General features: G+C 40.7%; 1 long non-coding RNA gene across 1 annotated transcript; it reads right to left on the minus strand.

Moving 5' to 3' along the window:
• Positions 1 to 22,194: 22,194 nt before the first annotated feature.
• On the minus strand, positions 22,195 to 27,440 carry LOC119471681. Its single transcript, XR_005200747.1, has 3 exons — positions 27,391 to 27,440; positions 24,681 to 24,699; positions 22,195 to 22,883 (listed from the first exon to the last, which is right to left on the minus strand). It is a non-coding gene; the product is annotated as an uncharacterized LOC119471681 (long non-coding RNA).
• Positions 27,441 to 27,699: the final 259 nt, after the last annotated feature.

Raw genomic sequence — 27,699 nt, forward strand, 5'->3', positions numbered from 1 at the left:
GGTGAGGCAGGAGAACTGCTTGAACCTGTCGGGGAGAGGTTGCTGTGAGCTGAGATTGCACCAGCCTGGGTGACAGAGTGAGACTCTGTCTCAAATGAAAAAAACAAAAAACAAAGCAAAAACAAAAAACAAAACAAAAAACCAGGATGGTTTGAGACATGAGATATCATTTGAGCTAACAAGAGAGGATGTGATTAGAATACCTAGAGTATAACCAGAGAGTCACTAGAAGAAAAAAAAGGAAAAGTTGGGAAAGATAAAGATTATGCTATGAGTTGTAGTGTAGCTGTGAGAAACTGAACAGGTTAGAGTAGCTTTATCAGCAGGTGTCTGGAGGAGCCAAGTAGAATGATTTACTTTATGTGCCTAAGAAAATGTCTGCAGAAAGTAAATATAGGAAATAGGAGTCAGAATAGAATAGGTAGGCATCCTTCAAAGGATTCCCTAAGTCCACAAGGTACCTGAGAGGGCTATTTCATCTATTCTGATAGACTTGGTGTTTTAGGATAAGAAATTCCCTTAGTGAATATTGCATATAGTGAGCTATGAACGGCCACATGGTACAATTTTAATGTCTAAATACTGCTTATTTACACATGCTCTGTGGTTAAAGAGGCTCACATTCTCACTTGCTTTTTGCTTTATGATGCTTCTGTCCCTGTAATTCTTTGTGTGTTAAAATGCAACCTCTTTTCAAGATGTCGGTGTCCTTGCCCCCCAATAAACTTCCCTAGCTCATAGGAAAGAAAGGGCAATTTTATGGCTACAGTTTTGTCTGATGCCACTGGAGAGCATAAATAACTGTTTGGCAAAGTATTTTGAGAAGTCTTTCAGTAATGTCTAGTTTGCAGATGTAAATATAACAGATAATTTTCTTTTTTTAAAAAAGATTCCCCTCAGCTTTATTAAGGTATAAATGACATAAAATTATATACTTTTGTTGTATACAATGTGATGTTTTGATATATGTATACATTGTGAAATGATTAAATCAAGTTAGTTAACACAACATTTTTTGTGGTAAGAACATTTAAGATCTACGTTCTTAATTTTGAAGTATAAATTATTATTAACTACAGTCACCACACTGTACAAGAGATCTCCAAAACTTATTCATCTGATTTAACTAAAACATTGTACCCTTTAACAAACATCTCTCCCCCACCCCTACTATCCCAGCCTCTTGCAACCACCATTCTGCTCTCTGCTTCTATGAGACTGACATTTTTAGATTCCACATATAAGTGAGATCATACAGAATTTGTCTTGCTGTGTCTAGCTTATTTCGCTTATCATGTCCTCCAGCTTCATTCATGATGTTACAAATGGCAGAGTTTTTTTTCCTTTTAAGGCTGAATAGTATTCCTATGTACATAAATGCCACATTTGTTTTTATCCATTCATCTTTTAATGGACTAGATTGATTGATTCCATATCCTGGCTATTGTGAGCAAGGCTGCAGTGAACCTGGGAGTGCCAATATCTCTTTGACACATTCATTTCATTTCCTTTGGATAAATACCCAGAAGTGGGATTGCTGGATCATATGGTGGCTCTATTTTTAACTTTTTGAGGGCCCTCCAAACTGTTTTCTATAATGGCTGTACTGATTTTCATTCCTACCGACAGGGAACAAGGGCCCCCTGTTCTCCATATCCTTGCCAACAATTGTTATCTTTCATCTTTTGGAAAATAGCTATTCTAACAGGTCTGAGGTGATATCTCATTGTGGTTTAGATTTGCATTTCCCTGATGATTAGTGAGGTTGAGCATTTTTTCATAGACCTGTTGGCCATTTGTATGTCTTATTTTGAGAAGTGTCTAATCAGATCCTTTGCCCATTTTTTGATCGAGTTGTTTGTTTCCTTGCTACTGAGCTATTTGAATTTATTATGTACTTTGGATATTAACCCCTTATCAGATGTATGGTTGGCAAATTTGCAACATGTAACAAGCCATACAAAACAAGGTGGTGTTACGGTTGAGTAGTTCTAGGCAAGAACTTCTGACTTCTTAGCCTGTGTTAGAGTGTGGTTCTAGGGTCATCTTCATGAGAATAACCTGTTAAAAGACATAATACATGTGAAAAGCCTTCTTAAAAATGCAGATCCCTGGGCTCTACCCCAACCTGCTGAGCAAAAATTGCTGGGAGTGAGTCTCAGTAATCTGAGTTTGCAAACTTTCCAGATGATAATAATCCACAATAAAATGTTCAGATCCCCGACTTAAGGGAAGGAAGAGGGTATAGAATACCTCGCTCCCCCTTCTTATTGCAGCTGGGTCTGCTCTGAGTTCTCTTGGTTTTGGAGATCACATTTAAATTCTTGCTACCAAAGCATGGTCGGTGGACCAGCAGCCTCAGCATTACCTAGGCAGCTGTTAGAAATGTAGCATATCAGGACCCATCCCAGGCATACTGAATCAGAATCTGTATTTTAACAAGATCGCCAGGTGATGCGCATGCACAATTAAAGTCTGATCAGCACTGCCCACATTACTACGCTAATGTCAAACAGCAGGGGAAGGATTGAGCTGTCAGGTGTGAGGGTGGGGCCCAATAGGTAACTCCCTCTTTTTCCCTATCTCCCAACCAACTGAGAGACAGACCAGGAATCAGATAGATGGAGGATACCAACTCTTTTTTTTTTTAAACTGAGAAAGGCTGTTTTGGAGGACAGGACTTAGAGTCAAGTACAGTTATTAACTGTTCCCGGAACTGAATGTAACCTCCAAAATGTCTGGCCTCTTTGGCAGCTCTGCCCCACTAAGCTCTCTACATTGACGAAGCACCAAACCACAATGTGCCCTTTCGACAGGCAGAGAGAGCCAAAGGGGAAAAGAGCTGAGGCAAGGCTGCCAAGTTTCTGCTTCCAGCCCTAAAAGCCGGTTACTCACGCCTTGCAACGAGGAAGCCAAGGAGTCCTATCTAGGTAAGTTGTTCTGCCTGGAAACCCGAGGCATGAAGAATGAATGCTCTTTGCTAATATCAGATGTAAAAATTCTGAGAGCTTTTGTCCCTTTGGAGACCACAAGTTGCATTGGGTAGCCAGCTCAGCTGGCTTCAGAGTCACTATGATGTAGGGTCTCCAGTGATGTCTTATGGAGTCTGGGTAAGTAGCCCCTCTGTCCTACCCAGTGACCTCTTTCCATAACATGCTGGCTCCACAGCTGGCAGGGCTGGAGGACCCCATGGAAATCCAGGTGGTGGCTGCATCTGCAGATGAACTTCTGAAGGCTGGAGCCAATTGGCGAGGTATACATTTTTGAGGGTAGAGGGCTGCATTTCCCCCCTTGCTAAGATCTCGTTACTTTAGAATCTTCCTTCAGTCCATGAAGAAGCTGCTTTTCTTCCCCACACAGGTTTCTCACTTCCATTACATGAAAATGACTCTGAATTCAGACTGATTTGCTTAATGCCTGACGGTGTGTTTTTAGTGATATGTAAAACTAGGCGTTGAACCCCAGTGTGTCTTGCATTGTCTAATCATTTAATTGGCCATAATGATTTCATTATCTGGGTTGTAAAATGGGACAATTGGCAATTTTTTTCCAAGTGCTTCCAGGTTGATTATATACATAAAGAGGAGGAGGTATGTAATATATATATGCCCAGTAACTGCTTTTTCAAATTACATTCATTCCTCTTTATTTTATTTGAAAGTGTATGGAGTTCACCATAGTTCAAGGAAAGCATTGTGGTAAACAGCCAGCTTAAATGTGAGCAGTGTAAAGAGCAGCAGCTTGCAGAAATATTGCTATAGATGCTAAGACCGAATCCTGCCTCGATGGGGACCACACATAATTGAATCATGTTCAATAGAAGGCCATTACAAAACCGAACTTATTTGCAATGCTAATGTGGGGAAGACAGCTGTCACAGGGAATTAAATATGATCATTCAGAGCTTGAATAAATGAGGTGTCCATTATCTTCTGGCTGTGTTGCAGGCTGCTTGAAGAACACAAATAAATGATACTGTTGCGGTAACCAGCCCATGGTTTTGTCTTTTAGTCATAGAAATATGAGAGAGATGGAGGTGGGGGCGCGGGACAGGGATATAGAAAAAAGGCTTGGCAGATAAAGATAGGCAACAGTTTTATGCCCCTTCCCCCCAGAAACCATGAATGCACAGACATAATCAAAACTCCGTTTTTGATATCTGAAATAGATTTTAATTCTATTAAAGATTTTTGTCAAGATTCATCCTTGCTAAGACTCAAATCACAGCCAACTCACAAAGGAGGCTGTATGTTGAAAGGGTAGAGTGGGGAGTAAACAAAGCTAATCCTTTTGTCCCTTCCCCAAGGCCTGCCTTCCCATCCAAATGGATAATAAAGATAACAGAGAACTTCATGGATAATCAATCTGCCAATGAGCATAAAAGGTACTTGGATCAGTGCTGGTTTTAAAAATGCCATTAATTATCCAATTAACAGAAAGGGAGGCTTCTTTTGATTGGATCTGAGCAAACTATCTACAAATCAGTTTTTTTATGTTAATAACAGAGATACTAAGCTGTCATCTTTTGACAAATGTGTAAGAAAGTTCAGAACAGTCTTAAAAAAAAGCACTTGAAGATATAAGACCATCCTTGTTTCCTGAGGAATATCTGATACAGGTAATGCTAGAGCATGGTTTATTAGTCTGAAATTACATGACACTGTGATTGAGAGAGAAAACCTAAGCTCTATGAGCAGTGGTCTTTCTTTATGAAAGACAGCTACTGGTGCAAAATGAACCCTTGGAAATAAACTAGGTCTGTGAAAGGGTTGGGTTCTTGTCTTTTTTACTTTGTTCTTCTCTATAAATATTAGGAAACTTAGCAGTCATCCAAAATGCAAAAAGAAAAGATAAGAAATTAATACTAAAAGAAAAAATAGGTTATGTGTGTTTGTATCTATTTCTTGTACATCCCAAGAGACTTAGCATTGGATATTTTCTGTATTGTGGTATATAAATTACATTTATGCAGCAGCATATAAATTCAATTCAAGAAAGTGTTATATTTTTCACTTTTAAGGGCTCTGGGTGTCTTAGTGCTGCTTGTATGTAAATTCTCTCTAACAAGGTGGCTTCAGGCATTTGTGCAATATTTTAGAAATGAAACATAAGAACTTAACTGGAATTCCAAGAATTTGTAGTGTGACAGAGCTGTATATAAAGATTATTTCTCCACACTCACAAAATAACACTTCTTCTATCAGGGCTCATACATTTTTAAGGTGGTTAAAAATCTATTCGTTTGAAAGAAGATTATTGGTAGGATAGTCATTATGGGGGAAGAGAAAAACTAAATAGGATTTTGAAAAATTATCCAACACCCTGGCTTGGAAGGAACTTTAAGGAATGATGGCATTAATGCCTGGGGTGGGAGAGTGGCTACCTCCAGCAGAAGTTATCCTGGATTCAGGATTTCTAATTTACTAGAACCTTGAATGATTTAGTAGGGGATTAAGTATATGTCTTGGCTGCAGCCTTAATTTTTTTTTCTGAAATAGAATTTTCTGTCTGATTGTAAATATATATGTTTATAATAAAAACTTCAACCAGGACAGAAATGTATGAAATAGCAAGTAAAAGTTTCACATAATTTCAGCCTTCCAGAGACAAAGAGATAATCACTACTGACAATCTCATTTCAACACTTTTCCCTGTGCAAATCTTTTTTCTCAAAAATATATGTATGGTGTGATTCCACAAGTTTTATTCGCTTAATTATATGTCAATAGGCATCTTTTCACATCTGCCCATACAAATCTACTTTTTTTCATATCTGCACATATAGATATACTTAATTTTTAAAAATGAAACATTCTGTTGTGTATAATAATACTTGTTATAATGTAACCCAAGGGTTGGCACACTATAGCTTGCAGGCCAAATCCTCACTTGTTCGTGTAGATAAAGTTTTATTGGAACACACCCACACTCATTTGTCAGTTTATTTTCTGTGGCTGCCTTAGTGCTACAGTGGGCAAGCTGAGAAGCTGCAGTGCTATATAGCCTTCAGAGCTGAAAGCTATACAGCTATGTCACTATATTGCCCATTTACAGAAAAAGTTTATCAGCTTCTTATTTAGTCAATCATATGTGTTGAGTTTGTAAATCGATTCTAATTTTGTACCATAAAAATAATATGGCAGTAAATGTATTTGTAAACCCATGTTTGTGTGTTTATTCACTATTTCCTTAGGATGGGTTCTGATAGGTAGAATTGCTGAGTCTTGCCTTAAGTTCTGTAGGCTATTAGTCTTCTTCCACTTGATAAATTCCTTTGCTAAATGATGTCCCATAACAACCAATTTTTTTGTGACATAGATTTTAGAATCAGGAAGACCTGAACTTTCTGCTTCTACAACTATTAGCTGTGTGATTGCACAGGTTTTTGGTTGCAAACAACAGAAATCAAGTCTAGTTCATTAAAGCCAGGAGATTTATTGGGTGTTGTACAGTCAAGGGTTAACCCAGCAGGCACAGATTGCTCAAGCCCTGAACTTTCTAAAGAAAGGCCTCTTTTTTGGAGGACTGGCCCTTAATAGGCTCCTGGGAGACAGCCTCTGAGTGCTTGGAATATCCTGCTTGGTACGAGTGTTTTTGTACTCCCGAGGCCTTGTGTCATGTTGTACCAGTGTGATTTCTGGGGTCTAGACACTGAGTAGTGAAGTAGTGGTCACACAGGTGCTGCACAGCTATCCAACCGACTGTTAATAAACACACCCTGGACACCAAGAATCAGGTCAGCCCCCATGGTTGGCAATGCTTGTCTTGTGTTGCCACACATCACTGATGGGAGAACTAAGTGCTGTCCATGCAACTCTGCTCAGAGAGGACAACCAGAGACTTGCTCCTGCTTCCTCTTGGACTCCACCCTAGGTGTCTGTTTCCTTTGCTGATTTTATTTTGCTTTTAATTCATTAATTTTTAAAGAAATGGGGTCTCACTCTGTTGCCCAGGGTGGACTGCAGTGGCACAATCACAGCCCATTGCAGCCTTAAACTCCTGGGCTCAGGCTGGCCTCCAACCACAGCCTCCCAAGTAACTGGGACTACAGGTGCATACTACCGTGCCTGGCTAATTAAAAACTTTTTTTTTTTTTTTTTTGTAGAGACAGAGTCTTGTTTTGTTGGCCAGCTGGGTCTTGAACTCCTGGCTTCAAGCATTTCTCCCACCTCAGCCTCCCAAAGTGCTGGAATTACAAGTGTGAGCCACCGCACCGGGCTTCTTTGCTGATTCTGATCTTTATCTTTTTGCTGTAATAAACCATAATCATGAGTATATGTAACAGTTTTTCAGAGTTCTGTGAGTCCTTCTAGTAAATCACCGAACCTGAGGGTGGGCTTGGGACACCTGACATCTGCATATGTATGTGTATGTATTGTCGTGAGTAGCTCATACGTGTTATGAGAAGGCTAGAGAGTGAGGCTTGGAATCAAGACAGAGCCTACATAAAAAGCATGGTCCATTATATTTCTTGTCAGGTCAGGACTGGTGAAATGATCAGGCTCCAACTTTTCTGTGTTTGTGGCACTCAAGCATCAAAGTTCTGGAGAGTGCTAGCTTAAGGCATGTGCTACCCTCCTTGTCTTGCTGCATGGGTGGTGGGAGGGAGCTTCTGAGGGAGACAGCATGTAAGGCTGTAGGACCTTGCTGTGGTGGGAAAACAGTACGCACACCTCGGTCAGCAAATACTTCCTGTGTTATGGGCACTGAGGATATAGGTGAGAACAGGAAGACATCCTGCCTTTAGGGTGCTTATGTTCTGCTAAAGGTAATTCTTCAAAAGGGAATTGATGTGCTTTTAGGAAGGAGTTGTGGATGCTGGGTAGTCAAAAGATAGAAACCACCTACTTCAGTAGGCAAGTTACTCACCCTTTTTGTAAGTTTCAGTTTCCTTATCTGCAAAGTGGGGATAATAATGATGATCTAATTAGACTATGGTATGGATTATCTTGAGATAATCTTTACGTTTGGCTTGATTCAAGAAAGGATATTCTTTGAGGATAAGAGAGTTCTAAATTTTGAAATCAAACTTCCAGGGTTGAAACTCCAGTTACTTTTTAGCTCTTGACCTTACGCAAGTTATTTCACATCTGAGTTGGAGCGTCTTCATATGTGTACAATCTGTGCAGTCACACAGGTCCCTGAGCTTAGTTTAATACTCTGTTGCTGTCGCCTTGAAATTCTTGGTAATTTTTGAACAAGAGGCCCTGCGTTTTTATTTTGTATTGGGCCCTGTAAATTATGTAGCTGGTCCCATCTCTGAGCTTTAGTGTCCTCATGTAAATGGAGATAGTAATACATATCACATTATTTTTCAATGGTCTCATTTTAAACTCTTTGTTTAAAAGTTTTACATGAAAAATTTTATCCTTTTCCATCTGTCTCCCTTTTAGACATAATAGTATCACATGGTGCTCGTATGGGTCCATTTCATTTAATTTATGTAAAGAAAGCAAAACTCATTTCTTATAGGAAAATGAAATATTAATAAGCCCAAGGCATAGACAAGTTTCATGCTCTGGAATGAAGAATCATACCCTGAATATTTCAGCATCTTTCACAGACCACTGAGTGTTTTTACATGAGGAAATTGTTGCATTTAAAGCTGAAGATATAACAAAATGTAGAGCAATTCATAAACTTATATAACAGGAATATAACTGGCCCTTGAAGGTTGATGCTTTGATGTAGAGCATGGTATAAAAGCAAACTTCAGTACTGTTAAATGCCCTCTTATAACTAATTCTTGCAATTTAGGTCCTTGCAATCTAGAGCAGAGATAAATAAAGAACCATGTCCCACTATACTGGAGAAAGTAAATTTGAATGAAAGGTTAAAGTAAAAGGAATACACCATTTCAGAGAGCTTCAAGCATGATGGCATGGTTGTCTTTTTAAATAAAGTACTTGTATTTAATTTCTGCACATCAGGAGGTAGAAAGAGAAATGGAAAACAGAGAAAATAGCTTTGCAGTTCAACAGAGGTCTATTGAGATAATGAGGTCTAAGGTAAGTATGTGTCCAAATCCTGGCAATTGAAAAAATTCATATTTGGATCTCTATCTTCAACAATAGTAAATTATGTGTTGGATATGAAATCTAGTACTATTTGGAGCACTGACCACATTTCTTGGAAAACTTTGAGGCATCCAGACATGCCAGTAAGATGCATGCGTGTATGTGCATGTGTGTACACCTGTGTTTGTGTGCAGTATGAAGGCAGGAAGTACTTGAGACCGCCTCATGGTGAGGTGGAAGTACACTTTAGATTTGCTTCTCTTAGTGGTTCTGTGAAGGCCTGTATGTAAACAAACCAAGATTTTACAATTTGGCAACGAGGGGCTGTTTAAAAATTCAGAGAGAAGCTATATTGAAAACAGAAAAATCTTTAACTGATTAAAAAAATGCCAGTGGAAAAATTGTTTGTAAAAAGGAAATATACCTGAGTTGACTTAAAAAATGAAATTATTGAAATTTATTGAATTAAAAAGTATTCCTATAGAAGGAGCAAAAATTTGATTAAAAACAACAAAAGTATTCCTCCTGTGATGGGTATGCTAATTACCCTGATTTGACCATTATACATTGTGTATGTATATCACAATATCATTATGTTCCCTAAAAACATGGACAATTATTATGTGCCAAAAATAACTTTAAAAATTGGATTTATCACAAAAGAAGGAAAAAAGTATTCCTCCTAACTTCATGACTTTATGATTAGCAGTGAAGAAAGGGAAGGAAGAACACACACAGCCCTACAAGCAGGTGCTGCAGAGTGGGGAGTGAGTGTGGTGTTGGGCATGAAAATGGTGGATCCTCTTCAATGAAGAGCTTTTCATTTTACAATTAATAGAACGTCTGTTTTATTTTCACCAAATTTAAGCTTACAATGCTACCCCCACTTGAACTTTAACCAATAAGAGGAAAATGAGCATTGGCATGGGGTCCAGGGGATGGGAGCGTGAGAAGAGCACGTGGTTTTAAAATTCATCGTTCATTAGTTCATGTTTGTAGGCTGAAAGCTTCTCTTCCAACCTCAAAGGTCAACAGTGTAATAATGCTCCTTATTACCATAATTATTATAAACAGTTGCCTTTTGCCACTTTGACTGTGCCACTTTGAAAAATTACTTTTGAAAATAATTTTTCTTCAGTCCTCCCCTCGCCCCCACCCCGAGAGTGGCGAGAGGGAATTACTGGTGTTGAATCATGCAGGGACTCAGAGGATACAGAAGTGGGTGGGCACAGGCCACACACAGTGCTTATGTCTGGGAGGGGTTAGTGAAGAGCAAGACAATATCAGTGGTTTCCCTTCCTGCAGTGAGAAAGTGATTGGATTTCAATTTGGAGGCTTTGGGGTTGAATCTGGAGTTAAGTAAAGCTGCTTGTAGGACGCAAGTGACGAATCCTTTCTGTGTGTTCATGTAAGGTATATATGTGTTGGATTTTTTTCAAGGACCCCAGAGATAACATAACTTGAATCCATGACATGGAGTTGGTCAACGTGTTAGGGAGAAGTTCAGCTGGGTTCTACAGTATAAATGGGGGCTTCAGCTGGTAAAATAGTCCAGATTTTAGATTTAGCAATCTGCATTTTTTATTAAGCTTGATAGAGGAATGAAAGAGGTTTCTGCAAAACAACTTCTTTAAGACGTTCCTCAAGAAGGATGTGTGAAACACCTTGTAATTGGTAGAGTTTTGGGGAAATCAGAAACATGAGGATAAAAACCTAAAAATGGGGCCAGCGCGGTGGCTCAAGTCTGTAATCCCAGCACTTTGGGAGGCCGAGGCGGGTGGATCACGAGGTCAAGAGATCGAGACCATCCTGGTCAACATGGTGAAACCCCGTCTCTACTAAAAATACAAAAAATTAGCTGGGCATGGTGGTGCGTGCCTGTAATCCCAGCTACTCAGGAGGCTGAGGCAGGAGAATTGCCTGAACCCAGGAGGCGGAGGTTGCGGTGAGTCGAGATCGCGCCATTGCACTCCAGCCTGGGTAACATGAGTGAAACTCCATCTCAAAAAAAAAAAAAAGAAAAACCTAAAAATGGAATGCCTCCTATGGGACCTGGACAATTTATCAGAGGAATATTATATTTTTCATGTTAATGAAACAATCTTGGATTAGAATGTCACTTGCTGTGATGTAATTAGGTAAATAGGCTGGTGCCCTGCTAACTAGAAGGCATATTTCACCTTAGGCAGTTGTTTAGTTCTAGCCATGCTAGTATTTCTCTTACCTGATTTTGGTCATTGAATGAGCAGACAGATATCTTAAACTCAATGTTTCAGCCTTGATAGTGTCATTCAAGTATGATCTACGATATTCTATCATAGTTGGCTAATGTATAGAGTGTTATATACCAGGACAATCTCCCAGACATAGTTGAGATTTAGGTGTTTGAAAGACACTCTGTAACACTTATACAATCAACATGAAAACCTCTCAAGAACCTTTTACTTCTGTTACTGACTGACTGATTCTAATACCCAGTCTTCTTGCCATTTCTCTATCCTTAATAGGATTTAGTAATATTTTGACATTTGAAGAAGAAACATGCTGGGCATTCCAACCAGATAAAAAGCACCAGCAAAGGCACAGAGTGTTGGAGGTTTAGGGGTGGTGGAGTTGCCCAGAAGTGTCTGGAGTTGCAGTGTGATGTTTTAGCAGGGACTCTAGGGTGAGAGGAGAGGTTGAAAGAGAACATTGCAAGAGGGAACCAAAAGATAGATTGGGTTCAAATTGTGAGGACCATTACAATCTGTGATCTGTGATTTCAAAAAGTGACACTGGTGGCAGTGTGGAAGCAGGATTAAAGAGGACAGAGTACAGTAAAGTCAGAAAACCAATTATGTTTTCACCTCATGAGAGACGACAATAGACTCTGTCCATATCTGCAGGAAGGGAAAAAGAAACTTACTTCCTGAGCAGAAATGAAAGGATTTAGTGCAAGACAGATGAGATGGTGGAGGGAAAAGCACAAGTCAAAGGTGACCCATGCTCAGGTGGCTGGGGAGATGACCTTGTGGTTCATAGTGAAGTGGAGAGTGTCAACTTCCAGAGCCGTGTGCTGCAGCTCAGGATCGGTGTTAGGCTGCCGTAACAGAGTACCACAAATTGGTATCACAGGGTTCTGGAGGCTAGAAGTCCATGACAAAGGTGTCAGCATAGTTGGCTCCTTCCGGGGGCACTAAGGAAGGTTCTGTTCTGGCCCTGACTCCTAGCTTCTGGGAGTTCCTTGGCTTGTGGTGGCATAACTCTTACCTTTACATGGTGTTCCCCTGCATGTGTGTCTGTGTATACAGTTCCCCTTTTCATAAGCACACCAGCCATACTGGAATTGGGGTTCACTCTATCCTGTGTGATCTCATCTTAACTAGTGAGATTTGCCACAATCTGTTTCAAAATAAGGCCACATTCTGAGATGCTGGGGTTAAAACTTCACAATATGAAGTATTTAGAGGCACGCAGTTAAACTCAACAGTGGGGTATGTGAAGTGATAACAATTAAATTTGGATGTCCTAAGTTTTAGGTTCCTGTGGGCCCAACATCAGCTGGCTGTTAGAAATGGGGATATGAACTGTGTGCATAGATTTGGTCATCGTCTACATAGAGGGAACACCCATCCACTGAAGAATTGTCCATGGATTATTTCACGGCTGTGGGAGAGGAAGCATTTGCCTGGAGAAGAAGAAAAAGAGGAGGAACATAAATTCATTGATTACCTTGATGGGGCTGAGGACCTGCTGTCCCCAGATATGACATGTTGGCATTTGGGAAGACAGCAGAAGCAGAAAGCCCACTCTTGCCTTCTTCTCAGTCTTTCCTGCAGCAGGCCATGTTATCCTCATTTGAGAAGTGCCCTCCCCATACCTGCAGAAGAGGAATGGAAAATGTGAAGATGCCAAGAAGATGCTGAACAAACAGGCCTTGCCAAGTGCCCCCCAAGTTATTACTTTTAGCTCATGCATCCTTTGTCCAATCATACTTCTCCACGGCTGTCCACCTTTTTGTCAAGCCTAACATAAAAAATACAAAAATACACTTTCTTCGAGCCTTCACTTTTTTTTTTTTTTTTTTGAGATGGAGCCTTGCTCTGTCATCCAGGGTGGAGTGCAATGGCACAGGCTTGGCTCACTGCAACCTCCGCCTCCCAGGTTCAAGTGATTCTCCTGCCTCAGCCTCCCAAGTAGCTGGGATTACAGGCATGTGCCACCATGCCTGGCTAATTTTTGTATTTTTAGTATTTTAGTATTTTTAGTAGAGATGGAGTTTCACCATGTTGGCCAGGCTGGTCATGAACTCCTGACCTCAGGTTTCCGCCTGCCTCGGCCTTTCAAAGTGCTGGGATTATAGGTGTAAGCCTCCATGTCCCTTCTGAGGCTTCATTTCTGAAGGCTCCTGTGTTACATAAAAGTTACCTTTAATATATTTATTTGCTTTTCTCTTGCTAATCTGTCTTTTGTCATAGGGGCCTAGCCATGAACCTAAAATGGGAAGAAAGGTTACTTTTCCCCCCATTGCTCCCTCCCTATGAGCGTGCTCTCTGCTCAGTGCTTAGATATCTGAACTCTCACTTTATATCCTCATGGAGACCTAGTGAGGGAAGGTTTCAGAGGAAACTGAGGCCTGGAGTCACATAACAGGTAAAACTGGGATTCACATCCAGATGTTTTTGATTTTCCTAAAAGATGCCTCCTCTTCCTGTGGAGAGAGTATGGGACAAGAAAAGGGCTGGGTAGAAAGCCTTGGAGGAGCTTGTGTGCTTAAGGGGCAGGCAGTGGGAGACAGTGAAGCGGAAGAGAGAAACGAGAACTAGAAAACATAGCCACTGGAAATCCAAAATAGAGTTTTAAGAGCAGGGGGAGAGCAAAAGTGTTAACCGTTTTAGATGGGCTAAGGACCTAGAAGTGTCTCTTTCGCTTAGTGCTCTCTCTGCTCTTTGGGCGTCCATTTGATTAAGAAGTGAAATTATAACAAATTTTTGTCCATAGTGATTACAGGCAACAGATTCACCGTAAAATACAAAAGAGAATTACTGTCAGTTTATTCCAGGCTTACCACAGTCAATGTGCTTCTGGGGGAGAAACACCAATTCTAATAAATTGCTCGATCCATGTGTGTACATTGACCTAGTGATGGGTTTGGAGGCAGATTTTAAGTTCTGAGCATTGGGACCTGTTGCCAAGGTTGTGGGCACACTGTGTGGGGTGTGTGTGTGTGTGTGCGGTTGTTTGGCTGTTAAGAAATGCTTTGCTTTGTAGAAGTGTGGCATAAAAGCTAGCAGGGAAATCTAATGAGGATATTTTAAAGGCTGGGTTAAGGCATTTGAGAACGTGTAAGACTATTCGTTGATAAATAAGCACTTCCTGGCTTGTTGCCCATACCTGCTTTATATTCACTTCAAAGAAGCAAATTTTCATTAAAAACAAAGCAGTTAAAATGTCAAGGTGCCCATTCTCTTTTTTCAGATTCTCCTTTTTCACATTACAAAATAAGTGGATTGAGTGAAGCATAAACTGCAGCTAGATAAAGGCTTTTCTTGGCATTCCTTGGAGAAATCAAATCCAAGACCAGTGGTGAAAGGTGATTGTACTATATCCACTACACAGACTATTTCTTCTAATTATCAGCATGAATGTAATTACTTACAAGCATCTCAGGCTTCTATGATCATGTCCCTTAGAGCATTTCATCTTTAATGATTTTCCTTGATAGAAAGCCAGTTGGAAGCATTTGTTGCATAACATTGCTCAACCAGAAAGAAAAATACGTACTTCTCGGAAGAAAGATCTGTATGCTTTCTTCTCAATGGTACTTATATTCTGCCAGAATTTGATTAGGAGCTATCTTGGCACAAAGATCGCTAATGACTGAGTCAAATAACTTATACAGATTAAACAATTTCTTGGAAAAAAAATGCAATGTAGTATGACATCCCTTTTCCAAGAATATTAAATTTCAGAACTGTAACCACTTAAGGTGAACTGTTGAATCTCTCACTTCTGGGGGCAGATAGTATGGGAAGAATAGCTTCCTGAGGGAGTTTGTAGATTCTCAGGTGAGATAGTTTTTTTGTTTTGTTTTGTTTCTTGCCTGTGTAAACAAATCAGGTGAGATAGTTTTAGGGGAAGACATTTCTGGGCCTGGGGTGAGACTAAAGTATAGACTTATATGATTGATTAAGATTTTTAAAGCAGTATGGGATGTTAGAGGTTACCTAGACTCCCTCCTTTAAGAAATGAATGATCTATACAGAGAAGTTACAGTCCAAGTGCTTAGTAATTTGCCTCTTGTCACACAGTTTGTGGGTGTTAGAGTCACACTAGATACCAGGCCTCAAATCCTTTCCCAATTATTTTTGTTGTCACTTATTTCTCTGGGATTAAAAAAAAAATCACAAAAGATTTCATGTATCTGGTATTGCTGAGAAACATTTTTTAAATGTTTTCTATCAGCTTTCTAAAGTTTACCCCCTTAAAGCATCCCTTTAATATTTCTAATCAAACTGATCATCTCAGAGTATGCTGAACACAGCTTTTCTTTGAGGAAGCAGTGTTGTTAGTATGAGCATCAGTTATTCTGCCACGATTGCATGGAATCCACATTTGCCCTCTGGAGTAATTGAGGTGAAAGGACGATTGCTATTCAGTGGCCATTCAGTTGCTCAGCTGTGTTTTATTTTGATGTCTCATCATCATCTTGCTGTCTAGCAGACCCTTCTCCCTCCATTCTCCAGTGTGCTGTCCTAGGTGCTGCCTCGTGCTGAAGGTGGCTGACTCGCTTGCAGGATAAAATCTGAAGTTTTCTGTTAACTATGAGGTTAGGATCTTTTTTTAAACGTAATTTTTAAAGCTTTTAGTTCCATAAGTTTTTGGGGAACAGGTCGTATTTGATTACATGATTAAGTTCTTTAGTGGTGATTTGTGAGCTTTGGTGCACCCATCACCTGAGCAGTATACATCGAACCCAATTTGTAGTCTTTTATCCCTCACCTTCTTCCCACCCTTTCCCTGCCCACCGAGTTCCCAAAGTTCATTGTATCATTGTTAGGCCTTTGCATCCCATAGCTTAGCTCCCACTTGTGAGTGAGAACATACAATGTTTGATTTTCCATTCCTGAGCTACTTCACTTAGAATAATGATCTCCAATCCCATCCAGGTTGCCACAAATGCCATTAATTCATTCCTTTTTATGAGTAGTATTCTCTCATATATATATATATATATATACACACACACACACACACATATACACACACACACACACACACACCACACTTTCTTTATCCACTTATTGATTGATAGACATTTGGGCTGGTTTCACATTTTTTTCAAATGCGAATTGTGCTGCTATAAACATGCATGTGCAAATGTCTTTTTCATATAGTGACTTCTTTTTCTCTGGGTAGATATCCAGTAGTGGGATTACTTTTAGTTCCTTAAGGAATCTCTACACTGTTTTCCATAGTTGTACTAGTTTACATTCCCACCAGCAGTGTAGAAGTATTCTCTTTTCACCACATCCCTGATAACATCTATTTAAAAAAATTTTTTTTTTGATAATGGCCATTCTTGGGGAGTAAGGTGGGCAGTTAAAGATTTTAGCTTTCTTTTTGCTTGAAAACTGAGTCTAATAAAATTACCTTTTGTAATCTCTATAACCTTGAATTAATTGTTGAAAACAGGACCTTTACATAAGGGTTTCTTGTTTCCCTAAGTAACTCCTGCCTGCAGACTGTCTCTTGTTCCTGGAAGATGTTTTGGGGAGATTCTTAAACTTCAGGAGGCATCAGATTCACCTGGAGGCTTGTTAAGCCACAGATTGCTGGGCCTTAGTTTCAGAGTTTCAGATTCAGTAGGTCTAGGGTGGGTCTCAAGATTTGTATTCTTAACAGGTTGTCAGATCCCAGAGTCTGGGTCCAGCCCATGCTGAAGTCCAAGGGAGTCGATGGATGGGCAGAAAGAACACTTTGGGTGGGGGCTGTAGGCAGCAAAATGTAGTTTTATTCAGCACCACTCTCATCAACAGTTTTCTCACTGTCTACCCTGTCTTGGCTGCTTGAGCTGGCCACCCCCACGTGGCCACAGCTGCATAGCCGGCTCTCCCTTGCCTTCAGGGTCAGCAGGTCAACTACCTCGCTGGTCATGAGCAAGCTGAGCTGTGTCCTGGCTCCCTCCTGTCCATCTGCAAGGATGGACAGCTCTGGCGCTCTCTCTTTCTCTCTCTCTCTGGGCACCAGTGCACCCACCATGTTAAGCCCTGTTGAGCCAGTCAAGCCAAGCCCCCAAGAGTCCCTGTACAGCATCAGCAGGACAGTAATACCTTTTGCAGACAATAGTGGCATAGAGTTAAGTAGGAGCTCACACAAACAGGTTATATAACATGTGGAGGTGTGCGCCTGGCTGCCAAACTTGCTGAATCATGCAGGCATGGATATCTGCCTTGGCCTATTCCTTGACAAAAGCACATCCACGTACCCTGTACTCCACCCGCTAGGCCGGGGGAGACATGGATTTTGGATACACAGGTTGACACATAGGCTTTGGGCACGCAGGCCTGATATGCATAAGCCTCAAGAAACTGCCCAACTATGGGTGCATATTACCATAGGTGTCACCCTCTTGGAATTATTGTTCACACTGCCCAGAGTTTAGCTCATTAGCTACTCTGTTTATACCTGGTTTCAAGCCATATGGCATCAGTACAAGGCTGAACTGTGACACTGTAGCACCCCGGCTAGGCCTATCTGTGTATCATGCCCTATTAGGAATGGGGGATGCGCTTCCTAATGGTGAGGGCTCAGGGTCTAGGGCTGCCTCAGGCCCATGGCCTTATCTTGCATTAGGACTGTAGGCCCCAAAACCTCCTGTGACTCTGCTGCTAAGGGACTTGTATTCAGTGTACTTCACTGTTCTAACTAGTGCCTGACTTCACTAAAGTGGATATCTGCACTTGGGAGGTCATGACCCATGAACACACCCATCCCGCTACTGGGTAAGTCATCTGCACAATGACTGTAACCGTCCTGACATGCTTTTATGAGCCTGAAGGGCAGCATATGCAGTGACTAACTGCTTTCCCAGTTCAAGGGGTGGTTATCCATGAATGCACCCATCCCACTGTTACTAACTGCTTCTCTATTAATGAACACTGGAGCTTAGCTCCCTTCCATAGTTGGGACCAAAAGCCTACTGGCATACACAGGTGCTCCGTGCACTGCTATAAGCCTTAACTATAATTATCTGTGGTTATATCTACATCTAGCTTAAATGGGCACCTCTGGTTGACTACTCTTGGGACTTGTGCTTGCTTAATAGCCTGCTTGGCTACCAGGAAGGCTGTCTCAGCTGCATCATCCCAATCCCAGGCAAGAGGGGTGCTGCCGCTTCTAAACCTACAAGTGAGTCAGAGGTTAATATAACATCATCAACAAAACCATGACATATGATGGGGCTATGCATATAGCCCTGCAGCAACACCGAGAAAGTTCATTGTTGCCCACCCATGAAAGCAAACTGTTCCTGGCTCTCAGTGGAGTGTCCCAGTTCCATTGTCCAGAGGTCCATGAAGTCTGTGACAGATGGCACAGCTGCCAAGCTGTGCACAACATCCACCCCCAGAATGTCCTTAGGCATGGGAGAGACATACACAGTGCGTAAGCGGAGAGCCAAGTGGCTAATGCCAAGATGCAAAGACACAGGTTTCACTTTCACTGACCGGTCTCCATAGCCATCAATAAATGCAACTCTGCCTGGAAACTTATCCGGGTGCAGGGGCCAGTGGATTGCCAAGTTCATAGGTGGCTCTGGTTGTCCAGTGCTCCCCACAAGTTGGATATCTGGGCCAGTTTCTTATCAAACAGAAAAGGTTTTACACTTTTGCCAGCTGCAGGAGGTATTCTTTGAACTGGACTGCTCAGGCAGGACCAGGTTGTACAGCAATGTCCTCCTCCTCCTGAATGACTTGCACTAAGTCTGTACATGACTGCAGACATTATTTACTTAGCGGGGGTGCAGGCACCATAGGAAATATGTTCCACTACGATGGGGGATCTCTGGGCCCACCCTTGGGGCCCAACAGCTGCTTATGCTCTATTTTCTGATGGATAACTGGGCAAGCCTGCAATGGAGTTTCTTCCCTCTCCCTGCGCTGCATCCTGTAGGGACTAGGAAGGGACTGGGCATGCAATTCCCACAGCACAGTCACAAATGCCCACCTGACTCTGCTGGTAAAGGCATGCTTCTTCCAGTGCTGTGCACTTCCAGGTGCTTCAGTACCTTCTCCACACTCGTGGGGGATATGTCCACTGCCTCCCATGTTTCCACTGGGGCTCATCCAAGCAGCACAGCTGCCACTAGATATCACAGCCCATGCAGCAGCCACATAGCTGACCCAGGTGCCCCAGAGGCTGAAGACCCCCTCACCTCATCCCATCCTCATCGCCAGTTGTCAGATCCCACGGTCTGGGTCCAGTTCATGCTGAAGTCTCAGGGAGTGAGTGGATGGGCAGAAATGACACTTTGGGGGCCGTAAGGAGGTGAGATGTAGTTTTAACCAGAGCTTTCTCATCAACAGTTTTCTTACTGTCTGCCCTGTCTCAGCTGCTTGAGCCAGCCACCCCCATGCACAGCTGCGTGGCTGGCTCTCCTTTGCTTTCAGGGTCAGCAGCTAAACTCTTTCTCTCTCTGGGCACGAGCAAGGTAAGCTATGTCCTGGCTCCCTCTTGTCTGTCTGCAAAGATGTACAGCTCTGGCTCTCTCTCTCTCTCTGGGTGCCAGTTACCTGCCATGTTAAGCCATGTTGAGCCGAGTTGAGCCAAGCCCCAAGGGCCCCTGTACAGTGTCAGCAGGACAGTTATACCTTTTATAGACAATAGTGGTGTAGAGTCAAATATGAATTTACACAAACAGGTTATATAACAAGTGGAGATGTGCACTTGCACACCAAACTTGCTGAGTCATGCAGGCCTGGATATCCACACTGGCCTATTCCTTGACCAAAGCACATCCATGTACCTTACACAAGTTATAGGACATGTCACTGGGTTTGGGACCATAATTTTGAGAGCCGCTGAGAAAGTCATCATTCTTCATTATTCTCCAGAAAAAAGTAACAACCAAGATGGACAGAGACTCTCTGGGCCTCCAGGCATCTGCTGCCAGAGGACATTGTTCAGAGCCACCTGTGTGTTTGTGGGATCTGCTGTGTGGAACTCTGGTCAGTGGCTTCTCGTATTGGAGAATAAAGAGTCTGCTCTTCTGTTATTGTTAATAAGCTCCTACCCTTTGGCTTGAGAGTCATAAAAACCCCACTTTTACTGATGTCTTTGGTGGCAAATAGCTTTATTCTTGCTTTCCTATTCCAGAACATTTATTATTTAATTGGATTTTTTACATACACATCTCTGGGGTTTCTTAATAACTTTCAAAATTGAAGTACGATAAACCCTTTAGCATTCACTTTAATATCCCCAGTCACAGAGAACTTGAGTACCTGGCTCATGGGCCACTTTTCAACTCCAGCTATGTGGATCTTGGTCTGTCTTTGTTCTCCCTCACTTGAACGTACATGTAAATATGTGCATACATACACATGTGCACATGCATGCATATCCCACATAGAAATTTAGGCTGATGACATCATCCTCGGGAACTTCAATATCCACATCATCGACTCTGCCCGCCTCTTGAAGCATTGCCCCTAACCTGTCTGCAACAAGAGGTCATGACTACAAGAACAGTGACATTTGTCTTTTGACCTCCCCACCCCTAAACTTCCTGCTTAACCATGACCTCTTTTAAACTCACAGTGAGCCTATGCTAGGAGATTGTGTGGCATAATAGAAAGAACAGGGGCTTTGGAGTTAAATATGCACAGTTTTAAATCCTTTCCAGCTGTGCAACCTTGGGTTTTTAATGTCTGTTTTGGGAGATAATACCTACATTACAGGCTTGCTGAGAGAGTTAAATTAGACAATACATGTAAAGCACTTAGCATGTAGAAGATGATGAACTAGCGAAATTTATTACCCTCCCTACACTTCAGCTGTGCACAGGGTTAATCACACATTGGGCCTTACCTGTCACTCAGATTTGCTCTGCCTCCAAGACCTTCAGTCTGGAGTTTCTCTCTAGAGAGAACATACCATGGGGAGGCTGGATGGCATGGGATGCTGGAATCACAGCAACAGAAGGAGAGGAAAATGGCAGAGATCCTAAGCCACTGGGTAACTAGCCCTTATATCTCACCTTATTGTAAAGTTAGGGCGTTGATTCAGAATCTCTGAGGTCCTCTCTAGTTCCAGTATTCTATTATTCTTCAACCCCAACTAAGTCTCTTCATTGCCATCCCCATGATTTCCAGTTCTCTGTATTTTTGCAGCTCATTAGTTCTCATCTCAGCAAACTTGCCTTCCATCAACCTTTCATTTAAGTCGTCTCTCTTCTAATTTGCTATCATAAATCCTATGTTCTAGCCAAATAGAATCATACTGGTTTACTTTTCTTCATGGTGTGCCTTTTTTCTAATCTAATGTGTTATTTATTTTGTGTTCATATGTCTTCCTTACAAGGATATAAGCTTATTGAAGGCAGATACTTTTATTCATTGCTGTACCCCTGCACCTAGACTAATGCCTAGCCATAGAAGATGTGCAATAAATATTTGTTGAATGAATTCCCTGCCTTCTCATCATGCTTCCACACATGTGTGTTACTCCAGTTGCTGATTGATTAACGTGGGGCAGGAAATAAATTGGAAATGTAAGGATGATGGATCTTGATCCTCCTGACTTGGAATCTAACCTGACCCTGCGTACCTTCCTTGGCAGTGACTGCCTGCCAGAGAGTACTCTCCTGCCAGTGGTAATGGTCCAAGTGTGTGCACCCGTGGACAGTAGGTGTTGGACTGCTGGCCACCTTATTTGGGCTTCTGTCCCACCAAGACACTCTCTCTTTTTCTTCTCAAAAGGCTTGTTGCTGAGGTGCCTTAGGCCTGGCATATTCCCATCATAATGACATTAAGTTTTGTTCAGGTGAAATTAACTGGCCACCCCAAAAGGCTAGGCAGGTGAGAACCAGGAGGCAAGAATCCTGGTTCCAAGTGAATGTCTGACATGTGACTGTGGACAAATTAATCCAAAAATACCTTAAAAAATGGCTTTATTTTGGAGAGTAATTTAAGTTCACAGAAAAATTGGGCAGAAAATACAGAGATTTCCCAATGCAAGTGTGAAGACAGTTTCTTCTAAGAGACAGCAGTCTGGTTGGGAGACAAGACACACATACACAAAATCTTTTATTTTTGTCTCCAACGTATTTCTCGAATGTGTTCTCTTCTTCCCATCTCCATAATCTATACTATAGTTTTCACCATATCCAACTCTGCACCTTCATTTGAGATAGCATCTCGTCTTACCTGGATTACTGTGGCTTCCCACCTCATTCTATCATGTCCAGGCTTGCCCCTTTTAGTCTTTTCTCCTGTAGAAGAATGATCTTCCAAAAATCCAAATCAGATCATGGTGCTCTCTTACTTGAAGCTTCCTGCTGGACTTTGAATTTAATTGACCCCCTACCTTGGCTTATTGGGGTCTGTTTGGTTCTTCTGTGCCCACCTCTCCTTCTTCCTCTGGTGATCCTCTCTGGTTACCAGCTTAGATGCAGTCATAAAGAACTTCTTGTACTTCCTTAAACACTTGATGTCTTTCCCACTTCAGGGCCTGCCTGTGCACATGCCATAGGTCTGCCTGAAATTCTCTGCTTCTCAACCATCCACCCTGGTCTTCATATGGCCAGCTCCTTCTTATCACCGAAGTCTCAGCTGAAAAGTAATCTTCTTGGAGGATTTCTCCAAATCAAATTCCCTGGTCATTCCACTGTGGGGCATTATATGTTTCCATCATAGACCTTATCACAGATTGCAGTGATTTACCTGTTAATGTACTTGTCTGTCTGCATCACTAGACTGTAAGCTCCCTGAGGCCAGGGACTATGCCTTCTTCAATGTTCTACTCTTATAACCTCAATACCTAGCACAGTACCTGACATGCGGTAAGCCCTCAATAAATATTTTAACACTGAACAAATAATGACTAACTGCCAAACACAATGCTCCATGGGATGGCACTGTGTCTTTGTATAAGCTAGCAAAGCAGTGAAAGATTTTGTTAATTGCACTTATGGTAACTATGCGCTGTGTCAGTTGTCCTCAGGATAACTTTACATAATTAAAAACATTTAAAAGCTATTTAACACATTAAAATCATGCAAAAATACTAAAATTAAACTGTATATTCTGCCATATTGGATATTTTGCTATTTGTCATGCAGATAGTTTATTTCAAGAACTTCTATTCATAATGTGTATCATGCTTGCTTCATTTAAAATCAGTACTGAGATGTAGTTTCCGTTTCCTGAAAAACATCTTTAATAAAGACAATCGCACTTTGAGGGAGATGACCCTCCTTTCCTAAGGGTCCCTTTTGGATTCTCCAAGAGTAGAGGGTAGCTCTCAGTTACAAATCCTTCTCTGTTAGGCCTTGAGTTGTAACAGTCTTGTTGGGTGGTTACAAAAGTCAACTTTCTCTGTTGTATCAACTTACAAAAGGCAGTTATTCTAAAACATGTACTACAGACTGCTTAGTAAAATATCTGCCGGATGTTGTTGTAAGTCATTTTATGAACATGCTACATGTGGCAGTAAGCACAGGGTATGTTTCTGAAAGAGCAGCTGCCTCTCATTTCATCTGACCTGATACTTATTCATCATGTTTACTGGATTCAATGGCCAGCTTAGTTGCGTTGGAACATGGGCCTGATGCCTGTTGGCAGCTCTGACTGTCTGGGTGCCTTTCAGTTTTATCCCTTTGATTGTCAAGCAGTTTTGCATTATTGATAAATTACAGGTATGGTACTCAGAGGGAGGATGGGGGCATTTCAGAGTGAATGGCGGTGTCCTTGGGTCTGATGCTCACTTGGACTCATCCATCTAGACAATTCTATGTAGTAAAGGTGTGTTTATGGGATTAGTTATTAATCACAAAACAGGATAGGAGTTACTTGACTGCTAATTATAACATTGGATGAGCACATAAAAATCATCATAATAAATAATATCATCCCTGTAGAACCCTTCACATAAAATCAGTCCTGTCAGACAAATACTTATTTACATAACACAGAATCTTAAAAAGAAATCCTAAAAAACAAGCAACAACCAAATAAGCAAAATATATGTATAGAACCTAATAAAAATTAGTACCTTAAAAAATCACTACAAGCTATGTTTTCTATAATTATATCAAACCCTAGAGTTTTAACTATGTAATAGTAATTTTTTCGTGTTTTTGCTGTTATTGTCCTTTTGATTTACTTAACTATGTCTAACTTGAACAAACAATGTTAAGTGGGGAAACAGATGCGATTAAATAGCCCGTAATTATGTTTTTAGTCAACTGCCACCATCACAGACTCCTCCTGTTACTCGGACCAGAAAAAAGTGACCTAACTGATTTCACCAACTGCTTTGCCAGGCCCTGATGCAGAATAGATGGCCTTATTAAGCAATCAAAAACCAGCCATTACAGAGGAATGGTAATCAACAGTGTTTATACAGCCCACACACTAGCCCCACAATACACAATCAGGACCATGAATTCTGCTAATTGGGTACCTTCTGTGTCCAGAGGTGCCTGCAAAGGGAAACAAAAGAAACTTGAAAATTAGTGTTTGTAGCAATTAGTTTCTGTCTAAAGGCTTAACCCAGTTCAGGGAAACCATGATTCAAACAGGGATTATTATAGCAACTCTGGTATTTAAATGTCTTCAGCCATTATTTGAGGTAGGATTTAGCTTTGGCAAAAGTAATGTAGATTCATCTTCTTTTTTAAATTTACTTAAAATGATTTTTGTTTTGAACTTTTCAAAAATCAAAACCATTAAGCCATTTGCTACTTTGAATGTTCTGGCTTTGAGTAGTGTGTGTGTGTGTGTGTGTGTGTGTGTGTGTGTGTGTGTGTGTTTATACCTTTTGATCTTGTTCAAGACCGGCTGAAAGGACTGTTAAATACATGTATTGTTGGGAAGCTCTGCTCAGAGGAATAATATAGTTGAGTTTGTCGTGCCATTATTTCTCGCAGAATGATCTGTGGTTTAGTGGGAACCACGGGGTGTAATTCTTGGTTAAGGGAAAAAAGGACAGCCAGTGTTTTATTTATACATGTATGTACAAATTCACATTCTAAGTAATAGTGCTAAAATAGTTGAAGAGGAGAATGTAGAGTCTCTGTGTGTATTTCATCTAAGTAAACTCGCAGGGCATTTCCAAATGGGCCCCACTGAAAGCCCAATGGATTTTATAAAATTGATTACAAAAAGCCTTTTGCCCTTTTCTTCTCTTTTAGTCTTTAGCATTTCTGACGTAATAATCAGATAGACAAATCTCTATGCTTTGCTTCTGTCTTTATAGACTCCCTGCTGTAGATGTTCAAAGGGCAAATTAACAGTAGCACAATTCGAGGGACCTCTTCACCTCCCATAGAAAGCATCAGCTGCAGGTTCTTGCTGTCCTGAAGCTCTCCACATGGTTGTAGAAGGATCATAACAATGAAGAAAAATGGATTAGGAGGGGAAAGGAATAAGCCTAATGATTCAGAAGAAAACCAAAGAAATAATCGACACTTCATTTTCTGTGATTTAAAGGCTACATGAGCAAATGGCAGTTTGTCTTTTTAAATTTATTAATCATTTGCTGTCTCCAACTACTTAAATGATGGTTAACCACTGTCAATAAGTATAGTAAAAATTGTATTATTAACACCAAATTTCACATTATTAAGACAGAAATTATAGAAAGAATATTGGTACTTTGAAAACAATCAGAATAAGTATGATAGTTTTAGAGACTCTGTAACAACATTTTACTCCTGACTGATTACATTACATATTGATATTAGTGAGCATCAGTATGTAGTGCAATCAGTCAGGAGAAAATGAGTGAAATGTGAACTAATGAGAACTAATTGTGTCACATAATAGCAAGGACACAGAATTCTATCAATTAAATTAGTTTGAGATGAAACAAATATGAATATAATAATGTTTATAATAATGAAGCAATTAGAGCTAATGAAATAAACGTTAATAAAGACCAGGTTCCCTAGCCCATTTCTGCCCTTCTCCTTCTAATTCCTCTAAACTTTGAGTTGTATTGTATTCACTGGAATCTTTTCAGCCATTGATGCTTGTTTCTTTGTATGTTGGAAGCTGTAGGGATGAAGAATACAAACCTTCACCGTTTGCATGTTTCTTGTTGTCGTACCTGTAGAAGGCTCCTCATGGCCTGGCGTATCATCTCTTGGCAAGGTACCCTTTTCCCTCTGATGAATAAATCATGCCTTGTTCCACAGAACTTTTACTTTCATATACTGTTTTTTCTTTACCTGGGTTAGAAAATTGGCACTTCTTGGTGTCAACATTGATCTTTCTTGACATATTGGAGAGTTAACCGCTCAGGTCTGGTGCCTCTCCATTGTGTAATACAACTGGATTTTGCTTATTAGTCACTTCCTTGGTGTCCTTAAGTCTTTGATGATCATGCCACTTAGTACCCAGATACGAAGAGACTCAACTGGGATGGCAAAGCCAGTTTCTTAAGTATCTGATTAGGAATGTACTCTCGAGGAGAAATTACACTCACATCTTTCAGGAGATAGTTTTGGAGTCCCAACTTTAGTCTGGCAAACATCAGCAAAACAATCAGGAACTGTATTCTGTATTACAATTTAGATTTCAGACTCAACGCCTATGTTGCTAAGCATCTTATAGAACACTGAGGATGGGTGCTAGGGAAGATGATACAGCAGTTTATTTCCAATCAGCTCAGAAACTCACCCATTTTGTTAAGACTACTACCTTCCAAGGAATGATGCAATAGCAAATTATGGATTAAGAAAAAAGTATTTTTGTGGTGCATGCCTATTCTATTATGAACACTACATTGGCAATTAATGACAATCTTGAAAGATTTTAGTAATTTCTTCTTGATTATCTATTTGGATGTTACTCTGGTGTATTTATATTTATTCTCAATCTAGGCTCTAGCTAGTTAGTGTTAGTAAATGATATTTGGCCATTAAAATAGGTGGTACTCTGTGCTGTGAAAGTTTCAACAAACTTTCTCATTTGGCTACCGTGTTTTTATCATGTATATTATTGTGTTTTTGCTTTTGCTTTTGTATTACATTAAAAAGACATCAGAACGAGCTGTGAGTTAATGTTTCACTTATAAAAGGTTATGGATTACTCTCAGCTGGTTTCTCAGGCTGACACAGGGTTCATGATTAGAAGAATGAAAACAAACATGAATTGAAAATGTCACTAACCTTTATTGGGCTCTGAGAATCCCGGAGTCTGCGTGACAGGAGGCTTTCCTGTTTTCAGCACTATAAAGAAGATTGAAACAAAACAGCACGGATCTTGGCTATTTACATCTTTTAATGAATGCTCTTCACGTTTGGGTTCCTTTGTCTGTCTCCCAGTTTTCAAGGGTTTAGCTGTGAAAAGTGCGGATGGTATCACATAGTCTTATAAACCATGGAGCAGACATCTGTCTAGGATGCTTTTTTCTTCAAATTACACTCAGTGTAAAGGGCATATATATAGCTGTGCACGTATAAGTTAGCCAGTTATCT

Source organism: Cebus imitator, unplaced genomic scaffold (assembly GCF_001604975.1).
Source record: "Cebus imitator isolate Cc_AM_T3 unplaced genomic scaffold, Cebus_imitator-1.0 Scaffold69, whole genome shotgun sequence".
Lineage (NCBI taxonomy): Eukaryota > Metazoa > Chordata > Mammalia > Primates > Cebidae > Cebus > Cebus imitator.